At 44.8% G+C, this 27,873-nt stretch overlaps 1 long non-coding RNA gene across 1 annotated transcript; it reads left to right on the top strand.

Annotated features, from left to right (window-relative positions):
- Positions 1-13,308: 13,308 nt before the first annotated feature.
- On the top strand, positions 13,309-15,413 carry LOC139753956 (uncharacterized). Its single transcript, XR_011713793.1, has 3 exons — positions 13,309-13,362; positions 13,464-13,539; positions 15,285-15,413. It is a non-coding gene; the product is annotated as an uncharacterized lncRNA (long non-coding RNA).
- Positions 15,414-27,873: the final 12,460 nt, after the last annotated feature.

Raw genomic sequence — 27,873 nt, 5'->3', positions numbered from 1 at the left:
CCGTGGTGTAGCGGTAAGCGTTATTAACACTGAGTCAGCATAAGCCCGACCGAGGTCGGATCCGCATGGGTTCGAATCCTGGGTACGGCAATTGTCCTAACACCCAACCCAAGTGTTCATCCTCCTCTGCAGGCTGGTCAATATATACCTAAGTGCCTAAGGAGAAGGTGTTTTCATTAATGTATGTTGCAATGTACTTCCGAATGCAGCCTACTAGGTAAAGGATGATCAATGTGTGTCTACAAATATGTAAGACCTTTATCGAGCTGCTGAGTAAACTGTCAAGTGATATATGACCCATGTGTTGGATGAAGGGTATAAAGTACGAGAGATACGAGGCCAACCAGAAATCCTGTTCAGGTAACGGGGGTTAACTGTCAATCTAATCGGCCATATATGTTGTCGCAATTCTAACAGATAATCTAGTTTATCATACTCGATAATTTAACTCTAAGAGATATCTACACGCCAAGGAACCATTTGCTATCAGTGGAATGTCACTAATACTTTACATTTCTCACTCAAAAAGGGATTACTTGCAATGTAATTTCAGATGAAGCTTGATCATGGAATATGATTATTGCACCAGCAGATATATTTTTTTAGACGCGGGTCGAGAGAATCTGTGAAAAAAAAAAGCAGATAGTATTTTGGCTTGTAGGAACCATTTGAATAGGAAACAACACTAGAGGTACAGAGGAAGGAAGCCATATCTCAAAGACCTGAATTTATCTAAGATCATAAACATCATCATGGAACTCCTGAATTTATCTAAGACCATAAACATCATCATGGAACTCCTGAATTTATCTAAGATCATAAACATCATCATGGGACTCCTGAATTTATCTAAGATCATAAACATCATCATGGAACTCCTGAATTTATCTAGAATCATAGACATCCTCATGGGACTACTGAATTTATCTAAAATCATAAACATCATCATGGAATATCAAAAGCTGGCGGATGAACTGTGTATTTATGATTCACCTGAACTTTCGCATCTGTTTCCGACGAGAGACTGATATAGACAGAGGCCCCGAGTGACTGATAAATTCCGTAGACAGATCGAAAATGACCTGTTTAGGACAGAGGGAGCTTGTCAGATACTGTCTGAGTCTGGACGACCTGTTGGTTAGTTTGGTTGGTTGGTTTGGTTGGTTGGTTTGGTTTGGTTGGTTTGGTTGGTTGGTTTGGTTGGTTGGTTTGGTTGGTTGGTTGGTTTGGTTGGTTTGGTTTGGTTGGTTGGTTTGGTTGGTTGGTTTGGTTTGGTTGGTTGGTTTGGTTTGGTTGGTTGGTTTGTTTGGTTGGTTTGGTAGGTTGGTTTGGTTTGGTTGAGCTTTAGGCATACCAACCGCCAATGGTCATTAAGGCTGTTAGCATCCAGCTTCTACTTCGACCAAAAGACGAATCTTGATCACCTTCGTTACGTGTGTTAAGGATGCATCTAAAACCACAGACACTCACACTTATGTGTATGGTACTTGAGGGCCCACTCAAAGCCCTGATCTATGTATACATATACCTCGCTTGATGACTTGAATTATACCAGACTATGAAGATAAAATCCCACGCTGAAGTGATGCAAGACTACTCGTACGAGTTCAGAGATTCAGCCCATACACTAAGACCAGCTTCAGGAAATTGACGTAAGATGAGGCACAGGAAAAGTACCTCTTACCCTCCATGTGTCTTACCATTGCCAACTTATCTTTCAGTGTTTGCCGTCCACCCACTTCGTTGCCACTGTAGTCATTCATCGTATGCCTTACCACTAGTAGTTACCACTTGGTTGACACTGTCGTCATCCACCGTATACCTTACCACTACCAGTTACCACTGGGTTGCCACTGTAGTCCTCCCGGATGCCGTGTCCAGCCTGCCTCCCCCGCCCACCAGGGGTCCTCTCCTGCTCCTCTTTTGGTCACTTGTACCTGGCTGACCCCAGTGGTGACTTCATCCTCGTCGGTGCCCCTTACCCTCACCTCCTCCTCCAACACCTCGGTCCGTCTGTGTCTGTCACTCCCACCCTACCTGAGAGAGAGAGAGAGAGAGAGAGAGAGAGAGAGAGAGAGAGAGAGAGAGAGAGAGAGAAAGCAGAAAGGGAGGGAAGGAAAAAAGAAAATGATGGAAAGCTGTTTTCGTCCCTTTTTTTGTTTTTCTTGGTAATGACGTTTGTTTTTTATCCCCCTTAAATTACGATTTCCGTTCGTGACACACAATCATCTCTGTCTGTCTGTCTCTCTCTCTCTCTCTCTCTCTCTCTCTCTCTCTCTCTCTCTCTCTCTCTCTCTCTCTCTCTCTCTCTCTCTCTCTCTCTCTCTCTCGTCTTACTTCACGATGAATTATCCTTAAACCACTTTTCTGCTTTCATTTCCACAGGCTACGCCTCTAGCTCTTCAGGGGCGAAATAGAAAATAGAAAACGGGTAGATTCGGCGTGTAAAAGACGGCAGGATGACAGAAGCTTAACAGTGGCATGTGAAAGCTTAAGCTTGAGATATGGTAACGCGAGACTGAAGCTTAACAGTGGCCTGTGCAAGCTTAAGCTTGAGACATGGTAACGCAATACTGAAGCTTAACAGTGGCCTGTGCAAGCTTAAGCTTGATACATTTTAACGCAATACTGAAGCTTAACAGTGGCCTGTGAAAGCTTAAGCTTGAGACATGGTAACGCGAGACCGAAGCTTAACAGTGGCCTGTGAAAGCTTAAGGTTGAGACATGTCAACGCGAGAGTCGATAGACGATCTGCTAACACGACGGCAACAGACTGCATGACAGGAGCGGACTGCATGATGACAGTGGACTGCATGATAACAGTGGACTGCATGAAGCTCTCCATGTCCGCCCACAGCCCCCTGTCTGTCAGCCATCCTCCTATATCACATACACATTACAATACACATTATCCATTTTGTACTGTCTCATCATCTTCATTATCCTCTTTAAGTCCTTAATTTTCCATTTTTTTCCACGTTCATCCTTTATTTTCTTCTTAGTGTTCTCTTGTCTTTTCTTCTTAACTTCTACGTAAAGGAATCAGATTCCGTTAGACTTGAGGTTGCGGCAGCGTTGGCAGCGACGATGGTTGGTTCGCTCCATCATCTCCCAGGTCGCCTTGGTGGCTATAGCCTTCTTCTATGGCCTTCCCTCGACCGCGGGGGGCCCCTCCGCCCTTGTATGGGCGTTGGTCCAGGATGCATTCACTCTCAGTCAGTCAGTCGCCGACACAACCAGCAAAACCAACCTGCCCAAACTGCCACATACACCACCACCAACACGGTTTAAGAACTCTCTCTCTCTCTCTCTCTCTCTCTCTCTCTCTCTCTCTCTCTCTCTCTCTCTCTCTCTCTCTCTCTCTCTCTCTCCCACACAGGCCCGATCTGTCAGCATGCGTCACCAACACGTCTAACCCCCAATTAGAATGTTGGTGAGAAGTTGATCAGCTTTCCTGACCTACCCGCATCAACATGCTCCACCTTGCTCTAACAGCATGGCCACACAACACACGCCTCCAGCCTGGCGAATCAACGCTTTAACTCAGTACGCTCCACCACGCTCCAGCAATACAATCAGAATGATCCCTTTAGTATCTCAGTATGCTATGCCATCAAGATTCGCCAGTATAGAGTCCAACAATACTCTACATTAACATGCACTCCAATATCACCAGTGTGCTATGCCTCCCTAACACACTCACATCAACCCAGCCTACCAACACACCATATACCACACTCCAACATGCACTACCAATATAACATACCTTTTACCCCCAACAGACTCTGTTATATCCCACCAACACTCTTTATCAACACACCTCACCAGTACACTGACATTCTTGCCGTAGTAGCGATCTGTGTAGGTATAAGGTACCAGCTACATCTACAATCAAAATGGATATATGTCACTAATATAAAGTTTAGTACATGACTTACGTATTCTTCAAAGTTAATCTATTCTCAGCAAAACAGTAATTACGTCTTCACTTTGTAGTAAGTTCGCTCTGTGTCACTGATAACTCCAACTTCTTAATGGCATGTAGATAAGATTAATCATATAAAACCTATATGTATACATATACATATATTGGAAAGGATCGCAATTTTGCGCGTGATCGAGTGTATTCCTATGAGTCCACGGGGAAAATGAAACACGATAAGTTCCCAAGTACATTTTCGTGATGATGTGATTATTACACGAAAGTGCACTTGGGAACTTATCGTGTTTCATTTTCCCCGTGGACTTATAGGAATATATATACACACACACACACACACATATATATATATATATATATATATATATATATATATATATATATATATATATATATATATATATATACATATATATATATATATATATATATATATATATATATATATATATATATATATATATATATATATATATATATATATATATATATATATATCAAAGGAAGCCATATAGACATAAGCAGAAGGGTTACAAGAGAACGCCACCTTGTCAGACGCCAGAAGGATGCTGGAGCAAACCAACGTGGGTGGAAGACCGCAGGGCGTGACGCTGCTCCTACTGCCGTTCAGTAGCCTGATGGTGGGCGTCGCGCGGGGCGCATCATCCTTTACCTCCCCCAGGGGGCTTAAAAGGACCTGTTTGTAAGTGGCTTCTTTGTCTCCTTGTCAGGCGGTTTAACTGCAGGGGATCCCTTTGTCCTTTCGTCTGTTTATTAATTTGCAAATGGTTCTTTCGTCTCTGTGTGTGTGTGTGTGTGTTTGTCTGTGAGTAATGCCTCCGTCTGTCTGTGTGTACTCATCAGTGTGCAGATGGTTCATATGTCTCTCAAATGGTCTGCCTTGAAGGTGGATCTTGGGTACGGTGTGTATACTTCTGTGTGTACAGAGTTATATATATTCTTTTCTGGTCTTGTCCCCACTCTCGACCAACGGCAGGCCAGCACTCGTACACATGGACGACAGCAAAACCCTCGAAAGGTCGACGGGACGTTGACCTGGACATTGACCTGACCTTTAAAGGACTAGACCAAAGACTAGGCCAATGAAGCCAAGGGTTGTCCTAACATGCTTATGAGGTCAAAATTAGATATTTCTTTATGCAGACGATGTACAATGATACGTGAGCGATGCAACAAACAGGCATTTCAGTTTTCTCAAGACTTATACACATGAGCAACCCCACTACATTCTGATAGATAGATACCCATCGCCTCACGTACCGGGAAACCATGAAAAACTCCTTAGCTTACATTACTTCACCATACCAACCACAGCAGCTCTGATCCATGGAGGAATTTGACATAGCTGTAAAGAGAAGGCCACGACATAAAACCACTCGACAACTTCCAGGACCCAGATACCTCCTCGGTAGAATTAATGAACCTTGCCAGGGGCCTGTCAACCTTGCCACCACCAACACCTTCATGCCACCGCGCCAAGGGAGAGAGAGAGAGAGAGAGAGAGAGAGAGAGAGAGAGAGAGAGAGAGAGAGAGAGAGAGAGACTCACGACGTCTCATTACAAGATTCTACGGCTATCTGAGCCAACGTATATCATCGATAACTTTAACGCTAGGCATATGAAACTTGGGCGCCCTCCGCAACCAACATTACGGTCTTCGACATCTCGAAACCGATAAGATACCCTGGCTTACAGCTCGCCTAAGGTCGAACTCGCCCACAAATCTAGCCTGAGTTTACTTGGATCGAACCCTCCCTTGCGTGACACTGCTTCAGACGACTTCTATGCGGTCAAGAGTGTGGGACACAAGGACCTGCAGCCATGCATCAGTCATCAGGTATGGTGATGGGCTACACCATTCATTACTGGCAGAAGGATTCTCTTAAGTGGGATTCGTCAGTCTCTTAGACATACGGTGGCTTTGTAGTCATTCTCATTCTGTTTGGTTCTGCTTATCTCCTAAGCTTTTAGTCACTTCGTTGATCTGTCTAGCCTCATAGTCATTCTCATTCTGTTTGGTTCTGCTTATCTCCTAAGCTTTTAGTCACTTCGTTGATCTGTCTAGCCTCATAGTCATTCTCATTCTGTTTGGTTCTGCTTATCTCCTAAGCTTTTAGTCAGTTCGTAGATCTGTCTAGCCTCTGCTCTAGCCTAATAGCCAGTGGACTTGTTCAGTTGGTGGCTAATGTCTATCCTTGCTGCTCTCTCAGTCAGCTAACTTGTTCGTTATCTAGATAAGCTACAAGTTAGTTGATCTGTTGCCCTGTTAGCTGACCTGTTAACCAGCTGGACTTTGCTGTTGTTCTATTCGCTGCTCACTAGCTGAAATTTCAAGGCCCTCGCCGGTGTCTGAACGCTAAAAGTAAAGTCGAAATTTTCGTATTTCTTTTCACTTATGAATTACGAAATGCGAGTTGAAATCCTGTTCAGCTCGCCTAATTCAAGGTTTTTGCTCCAGACTGGTTGACCAGGATGCAGACACAAAGATGAGGTCGGGAAAATACCTTTACAAGAACATTACATTGAGGTACACTGGCAAATGCAATGATAACACTTGGAAATACAGGAATTACGCTGACAAATACAAGAACTTGGTTGACAAACAGAAGAATCACGCTGGCAAATTCAAGAATCCTTACTATACGCTGAAGACATTATATATATATATATATATATATATATATATATATATATATATATATATATATATATATATATATATATGAGAACCTAAAGTGTGTGCGTCAAATTGATTTTTATCCTTTCGCGAACGCCAGTACTAGTCTTTGAGTTTCAAGTGGCCAAGTCCATTCACCCTAACCACAGGGCCAGTGAGACTAGTTTTGGCACTTAATCATCTCCAGTTTACGCCAGGTACCCGCTTACCACCAAGCCCTGTAGGCAAAGATGAACCTCCTGGGTTGGCAAGCCCACTTGAATCCGGGACCTGTAGGTTCGCAGGTAGCAACTCAAACCACTGCGCCATTGTAGACTTGTACATACTGAGACAGTGTACCTGCATTGTAGATCTATCTATCCGTCAGATGTTGCCAATTGAATGTCGCGGAAGCAGTTTAGCTTTTAAATGATAACCTCCTGCATTCTACGGATCATCGGCTGTAGAATACTCTTGCAAGACTCCGAGTGAGCCAGCGAACAGGATGCGAACGCGCATTACCTAGGATAGTTCCTCCTTCTATCCTTCCAGTGGGATAACAAGCCTTGGCGAATATTGAAAATCGTACTGAAGTTAACTGAAGATCTTTGAAAGTAAGATCTAAGTACAGGGGGCGCTACCAGATCCAGCCAAGAGGACCCAGAAGTGAGAAGCGTAGACGTTGAGGACCTGAGAGTTTCATATCAGATGAGGCTCTGGGCTGCCCAGGGCCAACCAGGCTTGTGCAAGGTCTCGCCCAGTACCACTAGCCACACACACACACACACACACACGCCGCTCTCTCAGCTGCTCTAGTTCCTCACATCGCTAAGTATCCGATGTACGTCTAGCTATAAGAACTGCACAGCATAAATATTTACGTTGTACACCGTTCATTGATGGCGTGTCTGTATCTCTGTTGCCTTAAACTCTCTGCTGTTTTATTGAGTGTCTGGTCATGTGCGTATGTCTGAACAGAATGTGTATGCGTCGGTGGATGTGACTCGAAGCGGGATTTGGTCTGTCTTGCCGGCTGCTGTGAACGGAGAGAGAGAGAGAGAGAGAGAGAGAGAGAGAGAGAGAGAGAGAGAGAGAGAGAGAGAGAGAGAGAGAGGTAATAATGCTGTTAAAACATAGAATAAAATGATGATCTTGAAAATGTCCAAGAGCCTGATATGAACACTATGATTGAAATCTAGACGTTTATTATCTCACTGTCAGCAGGAAACTGTAAGTCTGACCGCTAAACTATCACCAGCATTCAGAACCACAGCTGACCACAGCTCTCTGCTTAGCACTTGCTTGGACGCCAGCACCAGCCGCCAGAACTGTGCCACTGCTAGCCACATCACCATCAATCAATCAGTAATCATTGCTCCGTATACCACTTTCGTTTCCATCCTCTATCTCCACCGTCTAACTAGGTTCCCAACCCTCCTCATGTCTGGTTCACCATGGATACAGGTGTCACTCTAAAAGATGGGCTGGGTTTGTGGGGAAGGACACATTCAGCATCATCGAGTCCTTCAATTATCGTCTCAAGACTAGAGACACCTGGGACTCTTTGCCCTCAAGTCTAAGGATATCTACACGACTTGTAGTTTCCCCACGCTCAATTGTGCCTATATTGTTTGGTCGTCGTCTTCTCTATCTGCCAGGATCAGGAACTACTGAAGAAGGTGCAAGAAGAAAGGATGTTAGATTATCCTTGATCACTCTTACACCACCAGTCACCAGGTATTCACCATACTGGTACTCCCAGATATCTCCAATCATCTAGTCGACCTCATCCATCAGTTCAGAATAAACCCACCGCATCATTTCCGCCACAGTCATCTCTTGCCACGTCTTGCCAGTCCGCGAGTTGAAGTTCATCACTAAAATTGCAAGAAGCGCATCTGGGCAACTATAGTTCAATACGAGAACACCCCCATGCTGGCCACGGTGGTCATTGTAAACAACGATCCTGTATTCGTGTAAAGATTATTTATGTGACATCCCTTGCTCTTGTTTCAGCCCTGCTCTCTGTGTTGTGTGTACTCCTTTCAGTATATTCCAATCCTTTGACTTTATATCTCTCAGTAAACTGAATCCATCATTATTATAAGTGACACAGAGGCAACAGGTTCGAATCCTCATTATATAGGCAGAGATACATTAATATATGGATTAGCCAGCATTAGCGATAGGGTTGGCGGCCGGCTGGTGCTAAGCAGCCAACTGGTTCAGTAAGAGGCGACCATACCAGCAGTTGCGGAGTGCTCGCCCACCCGTCCTCACCCGGTCTGGTGCAATGTGACCTCACCCTCACGTGGTCTAGGCCCAGAGTGACCCATGAGATACCATCTGGGTCGTCCACAGACCCATGACGGGCACTGCCAATAGAACGTGTTTTGAACGATAGCTATGCAAAATTTTGTAAGAAACGGAGGTTTGCTGAGCCAAATGTTGGTTGCTGTTCGCTGATGACACGGCCTTGGTGGCATATTCGAGTGAGAAGCCGCAGAAGGAGTGGATGCGGCAGCAGATGGAACCATAAGAGCTGAAGTGAGCCATAGATGAGGGGGGCTAAGGTCCTGGGCGCAATGATGAATGTTGGTGTAGTTGTTCCGTCAGTGCTGTATGGATGAGTGGCGTGGGCCGTAAGTAAGAATGTAAAGAAGAGGGTGAATGTGTTGAAAATTAAATGTCTGAGGACAATATGTGGTGTTAGGAGGGTTGATCGAATGAAATATGATAGGGAAATGTGTGATGGGGAGGAGTTTTATTGAAAGAGCTGAAATGGTTTGAACATACGCAGAGGATGGGTGAGGAGAGGATGACTAAGAGGGTCAGAAGTTGATGGAGCAAGGAAAATGGAGAAACCAAGGAGAAGGTGGAAGGATAGAGTCAAAAGATGCTTTGAAGATTCTGGACCTAAACATGTTGGAGGGTTTGTGGCATGCAAGAGATAGAACGAATTGGAATGATGCGGTATACAGGGAACGACGTGCTTTCAGTGAATTGAACAAGACAAGCATTGCTCTTACACCAAGCAATATCTTCGCACTCCATCTTCCACATCTCAAGATCTCACAACAGACAGAGGACGTCTCGCCACATTTCATTACAGACAACTCTTCCCTTATGCCAGACAACAGTTTGCATGAAGAATAATTCACTGACGATCTTTTATTCATCTGTCGGTTAAGAAATCATCCTATTTTCATCGAGTCTTTCAGAGGCAAATGCAATATTTCAACATGATTTCTTTGAGGAACATCTATCCAGAAGTGGAAACTGTAGTTGAAGATTCTTACAGTCTAACCAAGGCTTTCACTACACCAGCTGTAATGTTCTCGCACAGCCGTTACGTTAGGTTAGCAACAGAGTGTACAGCTTCTGTGCATACTCCCAGACGTACTGAGTTAAAAATCTATACTGCTTGGTAACAGAGGAGTGTGAGCATAAAAACTAGCTCAGGAGGCAAAACAGGTTCATCTCTCTGTCTTTCTATCTGTCTGTCTGTCTGTCTGTCTGTCTCTCTCTCTCTCTCTCTCTCTCTCTCTCTCTCTCTCTCTCTCTCTCTCTCTCTCTCTCTCTCTCTCTCTTCTCTCTCTCACACACACACAATACCATTGTCTCCTTGAGCACGAAGGCTCATTTCTTGGGCACGACGACACGACCCTTAAGTCTTTAGGTATGATGTAGGGGGAGTGGGGGTCAAACTCCCCCTATTCTGACGTTTTTCTGTGAGAAGTCAGGAATGATATGATCAGTTGATGAAGACACGAACAAACTTATAACACATACTTTCTCTTTTAATGAAAATTGTAGAAGTAGTAATATATGGACATGAACGTGGGTTAAACGTTTTGGGTAAGATTTAAGCTGGCCGTGTAAAGCTTAGTCGAAACTTGACCAGAAAGCTCGATTAAACTTAGTATTCCCTGAATCCTCTGTACTGATCAAGAGGGAGAGACGAAACATTAATCCTAGTGAGGGAAACTTAAATCCTAAGAAGTCACTGAAGACAATGTACCATCTGGGGAAATATTTGATAGAAACAGATCACTGGGCCATAGCGAGACTATTTACGATAGTGGAAGAGAACAGCAATTCATAGATTACTGCGGTAGAAGTAGAAAGAAACTCAGACTTTATGTATAATCCAGATGCGTCCACAGAACCTGGACGTGCCCCAGGTCAGAATGGTGAGAGACGAATTAAGACGGTTAGGCACGAGCCAAGATTGGCCGTGCGATGTGGTAGAAAAGTGTACTAGCATAGCACTGAACACCAGACGGTCAGAGACACCGAAGCGCCACTACCATTGCGAAGAGCAACCACGGAATACTCAAGTCTCAACACAGCGAAGTGACTGGACGACAAGAGAAGAGCCACACTAGCATATGGCACAATGAGTGAACGAAGCTAAACTGAGGAACATGAGGAGAAGCAAGGACTAAAAGGCTAAATGCCATAGACTGGGGAGTGAGGAAGACTGCAACAGATCTGGTGCAATCTACAGTTAGGGTGTGGGAAGGAATGTACCATCAGTGTGCGGAGGAGAGTGACAAGGTCATGTAAAGAAGACGATTGCTTCACCAGGAGACGCCAGCATATAAATCATGATAGATATGTTAAGTAGGTACAACGGTCCCGAGGTGTTCGAAAGATACAAAAAGCCAAAAATGTAGTAGTCTAATGGAAGAGAAACACATGAACGAGATTAAAGATATTTTGCCAAGCTCATATGATGACCTCATATTATTCCATAGATTCACATGGAGCCAACAGTTACTTAAAGACCAGATGATCAGACTTGACAAGTTCAGATGGCAGAGATAATGACATACGTACGTGCAAGAACGGTTTGTGTGAAGAACTGAATGCCATGTTTCCAATTCTATTTATCGTAAAGGACTGGAACAGGACTGAGATCCTGGAAAGCAATGAGAGAGTCAGGATAAAAAAGAGTCTTCTAAATGAAACGCTATGAGTGTGAGAGCTTATCACATACGTACATATATACATATATACAATAGTTTTGCCATTTCGGCTAATGTGCCCATGACTTAAGAATTCCTTCAAAGAAAAAGAGAATGAAGAAGGGTATGATAAGATAAGATATTTTTCCGAAATCCAAAATTTTGTGCGATTACGTAAAGTGTGAGGGGGTGCGAGGAGGGTGTTCTTGGGTAGGATGCAGCAGCAGCTAGCAACAGAACCGGTACCTCCTTGAGTTTTTGTTGTCCAGGAGGAGGGTGGGGCTTCCCCCCGTGGCCGAATCAGGCCACGGCGGTCTCCACTTGTCCCGGGAGGCGAGCCCGCTGCACAGGCCCTCTGCCGCCGCTATGTGGAAACCTCTCAACGGTTAGTTACAGCCCCAAGGCATTACAACCGCTCTTCGCGCCTTAGACTCTTCTCCTTTCGTATCTCCTGCGTCTTTGTTGTGTACTTTGAGACACTAACTGATTTGATGAGTTGCTCTGTTCATATATCCCATGTCCGGGTTTCCGAAATGGTCTGGAATCTATGGTCCAGATAGGCAAAGCTTTATATCTATGAACAGACACAATATTGAATTTAGACACCTCCCCACCTCAACACAGATTCTCTTACGAAACAGATGAGGTACTCCAGCTGTGTGTAGGCAAGACAAAGGATGGGATTACGTATGTGTCTCTGTGAGGACAGATATGCTTTGTGCTCTCATTTAAAAACATATATATATATATATAACTATGAAAATATAACCCTAACAACATAGCATATTATGGCAACGTTTTGATCCATATTTCATAACTGAGCTGATGTCTTTTGCATTGTGGAGGTGGGGAGTATGTGTGTCTGTGTTTGTGTGTGTGTGTGTGTGTGTGTGTGTGTGTGTGTGTGTGTGTGTGTGTGTGTGTGTGTGTGTGTGTGTATGCCTCACCATCATCATGAGTGATTACCAAACTACTGAACTACCTTCTGTACGTTCACCTGGCCTTTCTGAAACCTCTGGCTTCGACGTCCTTCCAGCCAGGGATGTAAAGAAACCATGGAATAAGGCTGTACTGTAATACATAAGAAGCCTATAAAGTATGGTGTGTGGTTGGGGCGGGTTTGAACATTTGTCCCAGCGACGGCAGCTGTCGAGGTGATGAATCCAGCCCTGAATATATCGTTTACGTTGTTGGATTTAATCGCTATTAGCTTCTGAGTGACCCACGAAGAAAGAAATCGCGATATTCAGAGTTCAACATACGTGATTTTCAAGACTCATGTTATCATTTCTTTTTTCCCTTTTGTACATTGTTCTTTTTTGCTTATTTTACGATGAGTGCGTCGCTGCGTACGCAGATGCACGCGCGTGCAGTCACCCTCTCAAGTTTACCACTGATACAGTTCCGTGGCGCGCGGCAACAAAGAACAAGTGGTTATCCCAAGAGTGAAAGTGGCAGTAGACGATCTAAGGGAAGATGGGACACCCATACCTGCTCAGGATAAAATAATGAAGCCCATCTTCGTCCTTTTTTTGTTTCATTTTGACCACGAGATGCTCCACCAGTCTCACATCTTCATGGTGATGAGATATCCAGTTTTTTTTTCGGTCAGTTTCTTGCCGCCCTGTGGGATGAGCTGGCCAGTAGACCTTGAGTAGCAGGGATGAGTAGCGAAGGTGAGGAAGATTGGTCATAGGTGACGAGAGCTGCTGGTGACAGAGGTGACCATCGCCGCCGGTGGATGCTGGTGGTGACGAGAGCTGCTGGTGTCAGAGGTGACCATCGCCAGTGGTTGGTGGTGGTGAGGAGAGCCTCTGATGGTGAGGTGACCATCGCCGGTGGTTGGTGGTGGTGAGGAGAGCTGCTGGTGGCAGAGGTGACCATCGCCAGTGGTTGGTGGTGGTGAGGAGAGCCGCTGATGGTGAGGTGACCATCGCCGGTGGTTGGTGGTGGTGAGGAGAGCTGCTGGTGGCAGAGGTGACCATCGCCGGTGGTTGGTGGTGGCGGTGGGGAGAGCTGCTGGTGGCAGAGGTGACCACTGCCAGTGGTTGGTGGTGGTAGTGAGGAGAGTTGTTGGTGGCAGAAGTGACCACTGACTTGTCACGTGAGTACCGTAGGTGAGTGAGGAAGGTGGGGTAGGGAAGGTGGTGGCTATACCACAGTCAGCCACAGGGCCTCCTCCACTCTCTACACCGCTAGAGTTCCCCCCTCTACACGTCATGGAACCCACCACACATTAACCACCCCTTTCCCCTCCCTCCTCCCTCAACTAACATTCCCAGTTTGATTATGTAATGAACTTTTTTTTTGTAAGACATTTATGAAACAAACTTTCAAAAAAAATCATATGTGACGTAACATTTCATCTTACTTTTCAGTCTTACCATCTCACTTACACTTAGGTTTAGGGTTGTTTCTATCACACGTTCCAACGCCCATGTAACTCTGACAGACTCTATTGGTCTCGCCTGCATCAGCTTCCTATACCATCCGTGCCTGCCTGCCTCTCCCCTACGTGAGTCCTCTTCCACAATCACGCCATCACTGCCAGCAGTGTCCTCTCTCTCTCTCTCTCTCTCTCTCTCTCTCTCTCTCTCTCTCTCTCTCTCTCTCTCTCTCTCTCTCTCTCTCTCTCTCTCTCACCAACCCGTTAGTTATCAGAATCCTTTTGGGTATAAAGTGTCCTTGCCTTACTCAACCCACCTATCATATATTCTGGCATGTGCTCTGCTTCTCCCCTCTCCACACACTCCCCGCCCCTGAACACAATCCTCATGCATCAAACTGGCTCAGTGCCATCCACACTTCTTCCTGGTATACACTCTTACCATAAGACTACCAGATCAATTACGGTTTTCTATCTAGTTTCCTCCTTTGGTAATGATATATTTTGTTCCGCCACACTGTACTCTCCTGGTGAAGGCGTGGCGCGTCCTCCTGTAAATCCACGGCTGTTCATTCCTCACTCTTGCCCACTTGTGATTTTCTCAGCCCTTCCTGCCTCCGCCCTGTCGTACACGTCAGAGATTCTCTTCGCTCGTGTGCCATTCAGGTGTCTTAAATCCAGCCACGGTGGTACAGCAACTCTCGTTCACACATATACACTGCTGACCACTGTTATCAAGTCGTTTTTACCTCAAGCACTCAGGAGAGTTGTCTTGTTTCACTGTTACGCTGTCGGAGCCTTCTCGCTTGTGATCTTCCTCTTTCACTTGATGTCCCTCTCCTTCTCACTTGTGATCTTTCTCCTTCACTTGAGGTCCCTCTCCTTCACTTGTGAGCTTCCTCCTTCACTTGAGGTCCCACTCCTCACTTGAGGTCCCACTCCTTCACCTGTGATCTTCCTCATTCACTTGAGGTCCCACTCCTTCACCTGTGATCTTCCTCCTTCACTTGAGGTTTCTCTGATTCACTTATGGTCTTCTTGCATCACATATGTTTAGTTCCTTTCCCTGTGCAAATAACACTTCATAAACAACCCAGAACGGCCTTACTTATTTCACAGTAGTTTACTGAGTCCCAGGAACATTGTGTCTTTTTTATCAATTATTTAGAAATTTAGAAAAAAAAATTGTCGTGAGCATGTTGTTTTTAAAGTTCCTGTTTTTAGAAAAAAAATTCCATATCATTTCCTTCTTACTTTTTTCATCCCTTCTTTGTTACACGTCCCTATCATTCATCTTTCATCATATTTCAGAGAAGTGGACCAGAAATACTCGTACCTCAGCGAGTTCGTGAGATAGCAGGACGGGGTTCAAGAAAAGGCCTCGCGATTCCTGAGAAGGTGTACGTGAGACGAGGAGGAGGAGGAGGAGGGCATGAGTTCGTCTAGGGCGGAGGGAAAATATCTATCAACAATCACGGTGGTGTGGAGGGTGAATGTTTGTTGATGGTGAATAGCGTATGCCACACTCCCTCCCCCTGGATTTTTTGTACCTGCACCTCTTCACGTCATGCAGTTCCAGAACTTCTATGATATCAAAGATATTTAGCCTTTGATACTCTAGCTTGATATCAAAAGATTTTGTTCAGGAAATGTACTCATTACAACGACGTGTGTTCCACATCGGAGGTCTTCTACCTTCCGTAGCTCGACGTGGGACCTTACCTTAGGGTTAAGGAAGGTTATGTCTTGAGGATCTCCCATACCCTGCTATGATCGGTCGAGGTCGACCCTCACCATACGGTAATTTCTGAGGTTCTTGTGTCTCCGTTGGTCGGTGTGGGATCCGTCTTATCTCTTCTCTCTCTCTCTCTCTCTCTCTCTCTCTCTCTCTCTCTCTCTCTCTCTCTCTCTCTCTCTCTCTCTCTCTCTCTTCGATGAGCCACGATGCTCAAAGTATGATCGAGAAAGACCTAGGGAATATGAGAGCCTTTGTTATGATAAAGCAAAGAGGTGAGAAAGGAGTTGAAGCGTGTTGGAAGTGCAAGTGCAGGAGACCAGGGTGTGGTCAGCCACCAGCCGCCACTTCTAAGTTCATCAATCATGAATTCATTACTTTTAACGTTGGCTGTCCCCTCACCTAAGCTTCCCCCACCCCCCCGTGGTATGTCGTCTGTTAGGTAAGTGGATAAGAAGGTCGCCGGGTTGCAGGGGCAGTGAGTGATAGAAGGAGAGAGAGAGAGAGAGAGAGAGAGAGAGAGAGAGAGAGAGAGAGAGAGAGGAGAGAGAGAGAGCGAGAGAGAGGGAGAGAGAGAGAGAGAGAGGAGAAGCAGAATCATCTTGACGGCGGATTTTGGAGCACGAATGCGAGAGACATGACAGAAGAATTTAGAGACACACAGAGAGCCAAAGACGGACACCTGCCACGCGAGAGACGACCGGAAGGTTACATAATCCAGGACATGTGTGTAGACGACGTTCCTCCAACACAAACGCTCATCAGAAGACACTACGAGTTGGGCGAGTCTACGACACTCAACAGTGAAGGAAATCATATGGCCAACAAACATGGAATCTGTGAGGCCAAGTAGTAGAGAGAGAGAGAGAGAGAGAGAGAGAGAGAGAGAGAGAGAGAGAGAGAGAGAGAGAGAGAGAGTAGAACTGGTCCAGAAAGAAAACGTTGATAAAATACCACATTCAGGATCAGTGAAGTAGTTAGGGGGCCGGGGGGGGGGGCGCCCGCCCCCCTTACTCGTTAACCTTGAACATCATGTGAATAAAAATAAGATTAGGTTTGCGTCGAGGAGGAGGAGGAGGAGGAGGAGAGGCGATATACGAGAGCTCGTCTGCCTCTACGAAGATGATGGCGGAGAAAAACTTGAAGCAGGCGAGGCGCCCAGGGAGAGGAGTACGGGTGATGGGGTCGGTGAGGAGGAGGAGGAGACCGGCCAACCCAGCCCTGGGGGCCCCGGGCCTGGGGCAAGGTCAGCAGCTGTGTGTGTGTGTGTGTGTGTGTGTGTGTGGGGCTCCCAAGGTCAGCAGGGACCCCGCCCGCTACCCGCCCCGCCCTCAGCCTTGTTGAGTTATGTCCGGCCCGGCTCGCCCCGTCCCCACCTGACCACTCCCCGTTCGCCCCGTCTCCACCTGACCACTTCCCGAATCACCCCGTCTCCACCTGACCACTCCCCGGCTCACCCCGTCTCCACCTGACCACTCCCCGATTCACCTTGTACCCATTAGGCGCTTCCCGAGTCGTCACCCCGTCTCCACCTGACCACTCCCCGATTCACCTTGTACCCATTAGGCGCTTCCCGAGTCGTCTCATCCCCGTAAGACCACTCTCTGGCTCGCCCCATCTCCTGTCCACACACCTGACCACACCTCCGTCTCGTCCCGGCCTCCTAGCCCCTCACACATGACCACAAGCCAGGTTTACCCTGCTCATTGCCCCTCACACTCCTAACCACTCTCCCACGGTTACACCCTAACCACAACTCAGTCTCGCTCCGTCTCCTGTCCCACGCCCACTCCCTCACATCTGACCACACGCCAGGTTTATCCCGTCGCCTGTCCCCACACATCTGACTATAATCAAGGATTACCCACGTCTCCTGCCCACACACTGACGGTTTGCACCATCTGCCTCCATACACCTGACCATTACACCCCGGAAACCCCTCCTCTCTTGCCTCCACACACCTGACCACACTCCAGGCTCAACCCTTCTCCTTTATCCACACCTGACCATACAATAAGCTTGTCTCATTCCCTACCCCCCCCCCCCCCCAAACACACACACCCGACCACATACACACCCGACCACATACACCAAGCTTGCCCCGTTTCCTGCCTCCACACAAACCCGACCACACACACACACACACACCAACCTCGCCCTAACTACTGTCCTAACGCCCCCCAATACGCACACACACACAGTTGACCACACCCCAACTCGCATATCTCCTCACACGCATCGCTCATCAGCCTCACATTGCTTATCATTAGGCAGGAGCTGCACGTATTGCCGGCCTTGCAAAGCATGAGACATATGGAGACCAGATGACCGTAAGTTTCATAAAGACTAATTATGTAAATCATCAAAAGAATGAATTATCATTCAAAGTTTTCGTTCTCTGCAAATCAGAAATTTAAGATAAAGGATTAAATACTGTTCTATGTATAATTGGAAGGGTGTTAGAGAACGTAGAGATACCTCAGATATAACCTTCGACTATACACATTATGAATTTATGTCAGACTTTCCACTTGTGTACCAGATAAGGAGACGTGCAATAACGGAGTTGCTGAAGTTGATGTGTGCACGTGCAGCAACTAGGGGAATTACGGGGAATATGCAACTATTGACAAAATTTTTATGATTATCTTGATATACTGATTCATCTTATGGAAATTAAGTGTTTACAAATTGCATTGATACTCACACACACAAACACACACACACACACACACACACACACACACACACACACACACACACACACACACACACACACACACACACACACACACACGCATATTTTCCCCGTGGACTCATAGGAATATATATATATATATATATATATATATATATATATATATATATATATATATATATATATATATATATGTATATGTGTGTGTGTGTGTGTGTGTGTGTGGAAGGGAGACATAATCCTCCATGGTGTAACGGTTAGTGTTCATAACTGTGACTCATCGGTTCGAATCGTAGTTGCAGCAGTACGTCCACAGTGAGCCCAGCTGTTCATCCAACCCAAATACATACAGAGAATTGGGCCAGGTGAGGGTATTCCCTCAAGGCCCAGTCCTCTGTTCTTAACGCTACCTCGCTAATGCGGGAAATGGCGAATAGTTTGAAAGAAAAAGAAAATATATATATATATATATATATATATATATATATATATATATATATATATATATATATATATATATATATATATATGACGAAAAACAAAAGCTCTTGCGATTTTGTATGAAGATAAAACCATATTACGTAGACATTTGTTTCTTACTGTTCCCTTATACCTTAGGCCCATGACAGACCTTCTTCATCTGTGGCTAAATATGGTAGTGACAGGATCCACGTATATATATATATATACAAGCTCGAGTGACCTTTGCATCCGATCAGCTTGCGACCTTGGAGCTCTTACGTTACCCCTCCCCCAACCTGTCGTGACCTGATTGGATAGGTTAAGGCCTTGACCAATCAAATTTGTGGTTTACCTTCTAGTTTTTCCACACGATTTTAACTCATTCTAATCCTTACTGACACATTACTTGTGGAGGAGAATTGTATTACTGATGAATTGCAATTCTGTATGAAGTTACGTTGGACGTAAGGTAAAGCCTCACCTGACGTGATCATTAGATACGAATACAATTTTACCCTTATCATAGAGGCGACCATGTGGCTATGATTACTTAACATCTCACGCGTAAGAATCACTTTTCTTTTTTGTCATGTTAGAGATTCTAAGAACACGATTACGTACCATAATGGCCAACTTGCTTTCAAATTCAATTATCATACCAAGAGCATTGTTGAATTTAGTCTAGCAAGAGCTATATGTAGGCAACTGCAAGAATTGCTGTAATGAAGAGCGACCAGCTTGCTGTCTGTATGTACCTGACCACGAGAGGCATTTTTGTACCTCTGGAATGTTGTAAAGTGTAGAAGCTAACCGTTCCAGCCTCTGACCGCAACCCTGAATTATAGAGGTAATTGTTCTGTGGTACATACTGTCTGTTACAGAGAACTTCACACGCGTCTCGAGATCGCCTAAAGCACATACCGTCCACCATGGCTTAGGTATGAACCAAAACTTTATACGATAGGCAACGCAAGGTAACGCTAGGAACAGACGGAGAGAAAAGGCCTCATTCGCTCACAACCATTGTCTCGCTGTCATGTGTAATGCACCGAAACCACAGCCTCCTATCTACAACCAAGCCCCACGGACCTTGCCGTCGTCTCCTCCAGCTGCTTCATATGCCCTGGTTCAGCCACAGCAGACAGCACGTCGACTCCTGTATACCACATCGCTCCAATTTACTCTATCCCGTGCACGCCTCTCACCCTCCTGCGTGATATCTTTATGAAATCTGAAGAATTTCCATATGGAGGATGTGTTTGTATAGCTACTATTTTCTTACATTCACACATGCACACACACACACACACACACACACACACACACACACACACACACACAGATACACACACATTTCTGTTTCATCTTTGTCATTCACACCAGAAAAGTTATTGCTGAATGCTTATGAATAAATGACCATCTTTAGATTCTACTTAAGAATATCTTTAAGAATAATCAAGAAAGATGAAAAATATATTTGTGTTCTCATAGAATGGAAATAAAGTGATTTATGATTTACGTAGGAACAAGAAAAGTGTAATTTTAATCTATAGTATGTTAAGCACGATTCGTCCGCCTCCAGCTAAGATTTTGAGTCATATATCATACTCCAGGAAGCTGAGAATTTCTTTTAAGAGCTGAAGATAAAAAAAAAAAAAGGGACCTTAGCGCATTACCTTTAACGTGTGCACAACCGCCAACATTGAGTGTCTCTCCCCCGTACTGTTAAGTATTCATAGTAGTACACCTCTCATTGGACACGCCACCTGTGTCCAGGATATATATCCGCCCGAGAGGCCTGTGTAATGCGAGGTCAGGCGACCTACATCTTATCCTGGTGAGATGGTTTATGTGGAGATTACAAGGTGAGATGGTGAGAGGATCCTGACGAAGGTAACAGGTCCTCATGCCTTCCTAGTGAGAGGCCACTGACGAAGGTATTAGGTCCTCATGTCTGCCTAGTGAGAGGCTATTGACGAAGGTAACAGGTCCTCATGTCTACCCAGTGAGAGGCTCCTGACGAAGGTAACAGATCCTCACGCCTACCTAGTGAGAGGCCACTGACGAAGGTATTAGGTCCTCATGTCTACCTAGTGGGAGGCTCCTGACGAAGGTAACAGGTCCTCATGCCTACCTCGTGGGAGGCTCCTGACGAAGGTAACAGGTCCTCATGCCTACCTAGTGGGAGGCTACTGACGAAGGTAATAGGTCCTCATGTCTGCCTAGTGGGAGGCTCCTGACGAAGGTAACAGGTCCTCATGCCTACTTAGTGGGAGGCTACTGACGAAGGTAATAGGTCCTCATGCCTACCTAGTGAGAGGCTCCTGACGAAGGTAACAGGCCTTCTGTCCAAGCAGGTTAACGTTCTGAAACGCAAATCCATTACTTATTAAGAGCTGTTGCTTTTGAAGGTACGATGTATTGTTGAATGACCAGGAGATGTCCCCATCTTGGTAATAACTAGTGTCCCCATCTTGGTAATAACTAGTGTCCCCATCTTGGTAATAACTGGTGTTCCCTTCTTGATAATAACTATTGTCCCCATTTTGATAATAACTAGTGTCCTCATCTTGATAATAATGTCCCCAACTTGGCAAAAAACCAGCCTCCCATCTTGGCAAATATCCCAGATAATCATTGACACAAAAAGTGTTTCTATCCATTCAATCCTTTTCATTCTTCGCAAAAAATATACAACAGCTAAAAGAGAAAAAAAAAAATGAAAGAAGAAAGAAGACGAAAAAAATGAAAGAAGAAAGACGACGAAAAAAAACTTCTTTACAATGGCATGTCTTAATCTTCAGGCGATTACTATGACAACAGACTCAACCCTACCCCCTCAAGCGATAGTCCTAGGCCAGCAGACAGGTTTCTCCTTTAACCTTGCTAATCAGGAGACACGTACTGCAAGTGCCTTGGTGCTCCCTCCTGTGGAGAGAGAGAGAGAGAGAGAGAGAGAGAGAGAGAGAGAGAGAGAGAGAGAGAGAGAGAGAGAGCTGTTCGTACTCCCGGACACCACTAATTAGACTAAAGTAATTAAGAGTTGTGGTCAGGCACCATCAGTCGGCAATGGCTGGAGAAATCTCTGGATTTTAATCATCTTCTTTCACAAAATTTTAACTTTATTTTGCATATATATATATATATATATATATATATATATATATATATATATATATATATATATATATATATATATATATATACATATATATATATGTATACGGATTCTCCACAGTTAAGAGGGTACACTGTTATGAATACAAGCGTTAATAGTTCGTTTTCTATTGTGTCCAGTTCGAGAGCCATCCAGCTTTGAATCAAAGGCATTTGACTCGAAAACTACAGGACTGTGTGTATAATATCGTAGTTACTCACTCTATGTGAAGAAGACTGGTTTGGTTTTCTGGATGTCATAGCAACCCTCATATTAAAATGTATATTTAAGTGTATATTCGAATGTATATAATCTTTGAATTACAACTGTGACTCTGTATTGAGCAAGTTGAAAAAATGATTCCTTAGAGGAATTCTTTCTCGTAAGACTTGTCTCCCTTCTCTCTCTCTCTCTCTCTCTCTCTCTCTCTCTCTCTCTCTCTCTCTCTCTCTCTCTCTCTCTCTCTCTCTCTCTCTCCACAGAACGAGGTCTGAGATCGGAGTAATTCTTCATGATTTTGTAGTCTTTTATGGCAAAATACTTACCCCTTTTATGGAAGAGTAGCTGTGTCGGGCATGCGTCGAACATCATAGAAAATGGTAGGGAGAAGTGAGAACGAGCTCGACAAGGGGTAACTTCTCGTTTCTCTCTAGTTGTTACCACCACTGATTCAAGAGGAGTTGATTAGTATTTTTTTTGTGACGTAACATTATTGATCACAGACAAGTGGACGTGTCTCATATTAGCAGTCTTTCAGTTATCATTTTGCTTCATGAAAACGGAATATTGGTTAGATTCGATACGACTGTTCGCGAGGCAAATGAGACTCTCTCTCTCTCTCTCTCTCTCTCTCTCTCTCTCTCTCTCTCTCTCTCTCTCTCTCTCTCTCTCTCTCTCATCATCATCACTAAATCAGCTGCTTGTCGCCAGAAGCCGTGGTCTTGCGCATCTGCATTTCATCTTCTGATAGCCTTCAGAACGTCTTAATAGCCAGTATAGATTCTTATATTCACTCTGATTCATTGACTGATGTCGGACTTTACTCTCTATCACCTGATGTCCAGACAGGTACCATCAGCAGTAGAACAACAGGTTAGAAATCCCCCTGAAATCCACACACACACACACACACACACACACACACACACACACACACACACAAATAAAAGGACGAAACGATCTAATGATTAGACTATTGTAACTGAACAATGTAAATGCTCACACCATCCCACGAACTCCACAAGTGTGATAGGTAAAGAGGCCTTACAATTAACCAGGTAGACCCAGGACCCCTTGAGCACGACAGTTAGGTCACTGGACATGACTTTACGAACCTTTGGACGCGATGGCGTGACCTTTGACTCGAGCCTTCAGAGTGAGGTTGAAGGTCAAGCAATCATATACCTTGCATTCCTTCGGATCCTTTCCAGTGGGTCCTCATTTGCGTACTCCATCTTAGGGCGAATGAATCGAATGTGTGTGTGTGTGTGTGTGTTAGAGAGTGTGTGTGTGTGTGTGTGTGTGTGTGTGTGTGTGTGTGTGTGTGTGTGTAATGATCTATTTGTACAGTACAGGAAAAGAAATCTATATTTATGGAGCTCCATACCTCGAACTATAAATATATGTAAATATATATATATATATATATATATATATATATATATATATATATATATATATATATATATATATATAAAAGTCAGTACTTCGGTCTCGTGATTTCAATTTGTTTAATGACTATCATATTGCTCAGGCCAGTGAGTGCCATTTTGGCACAACAGCTCGACCCTTTGAGCACAACAGGATGGCCTTTTTAGGTATGATGACCTTTGACCTGACCTTTGAGGACAAGATCGACGAGTATGATAGTCATAGGAAGGCTGGATCATCACCACAAGGCTTTTACCATCGTGTTCAAGGGCTTGCACCGTCGTTTTCTAAGGCTATGGCCAACGTTAAGTCTTACCAAGGTCATGACCTTCACGGTAGAAACAACTGCCTGGCCTTGGTTGGAGTGGGATTGCCGGGTGGACGAACCAAACGGGCGGGGGGGTCAGTTTCCAGTGACGCCTCGAGCCCAACACTCGGCCTCCCTGCTGTACCTAACCTAACCTATTTCTCCCTTTCGTAAGACCCTCGTCCTCCAGCCTCAGGCACTACCATCCTCAGATCCCATCCTCCCTTCCTTAACTCGAGCTAACGCTACCACCCTGCGCCCTATACTAGCACCACCCTGCGCCCTATACTAGCACCACCCTGAGCCCTATACTAGCACCACCCTGAGCCCTATACTAGCACCACCCTGAGCCCTATGCTAGCACCACCCTGAGCCCTATACTAGCACCACCCTGAGCCCTATACTAGCACCACCCTACGCCCTATACTAGCACCACCCTGCGCCCTATACTAGCACCACCCTGCGCCCTATACTAGCACCACCCTGAGCCCTATACTAGCACCACCCTGAGCCCTATACCAGCTAACACCATCCTTATATAGATCTCACCTTAGCTATCTCTTGGCTCTCGCGAGAACCTGATTATACTGGTAGATGCAATGATACGCAGATGTGTAGCGTTATCAACCCGTACATATGGGCGGGGTGAGGTGCCGACAACGTGTATATCACCGCACACTCCAACACTGACGTGGACACACCCAGTAGTGCCCGCGGGTCACGGAGTGGAGAAGCACTTTTGCCTGCTCTGTAAGATTAAGGATACGGTAAACCTCACCCTCTAGGGGAGCTGTCTGGTAAATCATACCAATTTTCTGTTACTTATAAGACATTATCATACTAATACTAGGGAGCAAATGGTGGGCATATCACTTTGCACCCGACCCACCCTGTGTTCGTCTCAATTGAGGGTATGTAGTTTGTGAAATCAACTCCCCTTGATGCAATCATCAGTGGTTCGATCGAATTAAAAGTATGCACATTTGTTCCTTAGATTTTGGAGATGTACTTATGATATTATGACAGACGTAAATGAAGTTTAAGAGAAATATCAATTGATGAGAAGTAAGTTTTTCTTTTTAGATGTATACAGCACCTTTTCCTTTATATACGTGTGATCGTCTGATGGCCATACGTGAATACTCAGAATTTATGACGTGTTGACCATAAATAACGCATCCCAGTCCCTTATGGCGACATCCTTATTGATGTTACAGTTATAATAGCTGTTATTCTCTTGCTACCTAGCTAACCTTTACGGTGAGGACACTCGTGTAGCTCCCACACACCAATCAGTTGTTAACGTAACTGTCTGTGGTGGTTCGTATCAGGTGTTATCAAATGGATATGACTGGGAGAGAGAGAGAGAGAGAGAGAGAGAGAGAGAGAGAGAGAGAGAGAGAGAGAGAGAGAGAGAGAGAGAATAAGGTGTTGTTATCTAATAGATACGACTTGAGATAATATTTTCTCATCTTCATCAGTAGCAAGATGGTATCGGGTCTCCCTCTGGCAGAGAGTGAAGCTACGTCTGTTTTTATTTTCAATACGTATGGTCGGTTTTCTTATCGTCATGTGTATAGTTACGGGTACGCCAAGGGTATAGCAATAGCATCATATAGCAATAGCATCGTATAGCAATACTGAACGTATCGATAGGTTTAGGCTCCTGGCGACCTAACGTAGCCTCTCTGGTAGATCTGGGATCAGCTAAAGTTGCCACTTTAAACCCGGGACTACGAAACATTGTCACTGTAGACTTGGGACTACCAAAGTTGCCACTGTAGACCTGGAACTACTGAACTATGCCATTTAAGACAGTACATTCCCTCAGTCTGAATGCATCCTGGGAGACTTATGCAAATATACTGTACAGGACAAGTATTTTTGAAAGGTTGTGGGTAAGTTAATCAGACTAGGTAAGAGGTATGACCAAATCATTTGTAAATTGCTGTTATAATCACAGTTGTGGATACGTTATATAACACAGATACATAATTTGGTTTGCCTGATGGGGGTAGATTAGTATGGGGTTATGATGGAGGATATATTTCCCCTATGGACACTTCGGGATGGGTACAGACCAGGCGTCCTTGAGATGACTAATAGTTGTCATAAAGAGAAAGAATTCGACAGGCAATTTACCTCTGCGGTCTTGAAGATTATCATGAAGAACATGTAGTCTTCCAGCAAGTGGGGTCTCATGGATGTACTCTCAACTTTCCAGTGTTACCTACCGTTAGCCTAGCTTAATAGTGTCTTAAAACTTAACCTCTTAGCCACGACGGTGCAATCCTTGAGCTCAGCAGTACAGTTCTATAAGCACGACGGTGCAATCCTTGAGCACAACGGTGCAATTCGTAAACACGACGGTACAATCCTTGAGCATGATGGTACGACCTTTGAATACTACGGTGCTTGGCTTGGCATAAAGGGTCGTACCGTTGCGATCACGGTGTTGAAGAGAAGGATAAGGTAGCCGAACACTGTATATATGGGAGTGGGAGCAGCAAACATGATTATGTTAAGTACGCGTCTGAAGATGGTAATTACAGCAGGTACCATGGTGATTACAGCAGGTATCATGGTGATTACATCAGGTATCATGGTAATTACAGCAGGTACCATGGTAATTACAGCAGGTACCAGGGTAATTACAGCAGGTACCAGGGTAATTACAGCAGGTACCAGGGTGATTACAACAGGTACCAGGATGATTACAGCAGGTACCATGGTAATTACAGCAGGTACCAGGGTGATTAAAGCAGGTACCATGGTGATTACAGCAGGTACCATGGTAATTACAGCAGGTACCATGGTAATTAAAGCAGGTACCAGGATAATTACAGCAGGTACCAGGGTGATTACAGTAAGTATCATGGTAATTACAGCAGGTACCATGGTAATTACAGCAGGTACCATGGTGATTACAGCAGGTACCATAGTGATTACAGCAGGTATCACAGTCAAGGAGGTAACATCAAGTCACATGATGGGGTAATATCCCACCCACACGCCACCCACATGACAGAGCGACGCCCTCACCCACACGTAATGGCAAGCCATCAGGTGTTGATACACCAGTGGAGACATGTGGAGCCACCCGCATGACCTGCCTGGTTGGAGAGGTCCAGAACAACACGAATTCATATTACCTCCTACTGGTTGTGCAAGGACGGTAGTCCCACGTAAATGGCTCACTTTAATTGGTCTGTAGAAATGATTTTAGTTATTCTTCCTAGTATGAAATAAGCAATGAAAACTTAGGTTAAGATCTGCTAAGAAATTATGGGTACATTCCCTTTTCTGAGGTAACGGTAGTAGAAGAATAATTCTTGATATATTTTTTTCTCTATATACACAAGGACATAAACACTACGTCGTGATCCAAGATTAGGTGAAGAAGTGTTAGTAGGATTAGCATACAAAACGTTTAAAGTTTAAGCTTAATGTCGTTGTAGAATTAGTTGAACATCGTCCAGAGGTTTGGATGACTTCGAGTATATGAAATGGCCATCAAGATCATTGGTACTACCAGCGAACATACCTCGAGCGAACGTTCGATCATTCGCTGCCTCGCGGGTGCAGTCAATAACACCGTGCAGTGCACTCTCGACATGTCTATCACAGTAGATTTGATGTTTATGCATAAGCAAGTCTTCAAGGCGCTTGAGTCGACGACCTAACATTCTCTCAAAGAATTTTACCTCCTGCGGTGAGGATGGATACAGGAAGAGTTCTCACTACCAGCAGCTTAGGTAGATTAAGCCATTTTGTACTGAGTTTATAGACGTTACAAGTAATCTTTTTTTATCAATGAAATTACCATAGAGATGGGTTAAAGCCGACGCCACTACGTCTTCTGTAGTAGGTGGCCCAGAATGAAATACCTCC

The sequence above is a fragment of the Panulirus ornatus genome, chromosome 16 (assembly GCF_036320965.1).
Source record: "Panulirus ornatus isolate Po-2019 chromosome 16, ASM3632096v1, whole genome shotgun sequence".
In the NCBI taxonomy this organism is placed as follows: Eukaryota; Metazoa; Arthropoda; class Malacostraca; order Decapoda; family Palinuridae; genus Panulirus; species Panulirus ornatus.
The sequence above is the reverse complement of the archived record's forward strand: the minus strand, read 5'-3'. Positions and strand labels throughout refer to the sequence as shown.